Source organism: Pundamilia nyererei, unplaced genomic scaffold (assembly GCF_000239375.1).
Source record: "Pundamilia nyererei isolate P.nyererei 1_Seehausen unplaced genomic scaffold, PunNye1.0 scaffold00684, whole genome shotgun sequence".
Lineage (NCBI taxonomy): Eukaryota > Metazoa > Chordata > Actinopteri > Cichliformes > Cichlidae > Pundamilia > Pundamilia nyererei.
The window spans coordinates 89,627-91,238 of record NW_005188085.1 but is presented as its reverse complement, the minus strand read 5'-3'; positions in this window follow the sequence as shown (position 1 = coordinate 91,238).

Here is a 1,612-nt window from a genome sequence, read left to right as displayed (position 1 = left end):
AAAAGAAAAAAAACACCCCTTTCCTATTGGTGGAAAAATGTACCATGCCGACCAATCAACAAATTATGTGGCAACATGGAATTTGGTTGTTTAGGAAGAGGGGGAGGTTTTAGGAGTGATGGCAGTGAGAGAATGAAAGAGACGTCCTTTGAGATGTGAGAGATTTGTGATGTTTAGTGTGTTTGCAGTGTGTATCTACTGTGTAGTGTAGTCAATAGTTTTTTTTTGTGTGTCAGAACAATGAGGTGACTGGTCAATGTCACAGTTCCTGCCAAAAAGCTACTACAGGCAGACTGTAGTGTAAACGCTGTCTCCCGGTGAAAAAAAACAGGAGGAGTGATACACCTCCTGCTGTCAGGCGTGCAGGTATCAGGCTTGTGATGTTCTCCTCTGTCTTATAGTGGACAGAAATTATTTTTTGGAGTTGCACACATAATTTGTGTGGCTAAGTACTTTTTCAAAGTAACTTGCCCAACACTGATGGTGACAGGAAGTGTGCTTAAATAGTGGAATTTATGATTTATGAGGAGCAGGTGAGTTAACCAGCTGATCATTGAATATGTGAATGTGAATATCAGGCAAACATATGGAGACGCTGGGGAGGAGCACCTGTATGAAGAAACGTTTACCACTGACAGGGAAGAGAAAGAGAGAAAAATAAGACCCAGACTGGGCTAAAGAGTTATTAATGATCACAATCTGTTTATTTTCTCCGTTTTTTTCATTCATTCATTCATCATGTAGTGTGCGTTTCATTCATCTTTTGAAAAAAATTTGTTTGCACAGTGGCTTTTTCTTTTCACAAGGATATTAACAGAAGTAGAGAGACAACGGCATCAATGTTTTTGTTCTTTACAACAAGAGTGAGTGTTGCTGATGTTTGACAATCAGTTGCCAAGCCCCTGGGATTTGTGATCATCGCCTTCTAAACAACATAATGCACAAATGGAGAAAAAACTGTGAGAAATTCTAAGCCTTAAGTCACCAACAGGCAGATCCATAAACTGACTTATTATGAGATTTTGATCCAGTTTTACTCTGCACATCTGTTTCTATTATTACGGTAAGGTTATTTCATTCTGCACAGCTTTGCTGTCTTTACGGTAGTCAATGCAAGCACACATCCACATTAAAGCCACAGAACAGTCACGTTTTGTACTTATCACACATGACACTACCCAGCGAATCAAGTCATTCCTTCAGAGTCGAAGTGCCATCGAGGAGACGAGACAAGGAATTCTGAAGTAGTAAGTGATATAGGAGGTTAAATGTTTTTGTGAGATTGTTACATTTGAAGTTTAGTTGAGGAAAAAGAAGTAAAGAGGGAAACTGAAACTACAACTTTTCCTTATGTTTTGTTTATTAAGTGATTTATTTGAAGACAACTTTCTCAAAAGTTCTATATTTTACTTTTGAATGCAAAAGGTACATTATTATTATTATTATTATTATTATTATTATTATTATCATTTTATCAAAGAACCCTCCAGTTCATATAAATTAAATGATAAATGTTATTTAAATTGTTATTGAATTGTAGTTTCTTTCTTTGACTTGGCAGCCAGATGTTGAATAAATAAAGACATGGATTCCACGATTACTACTATTACTA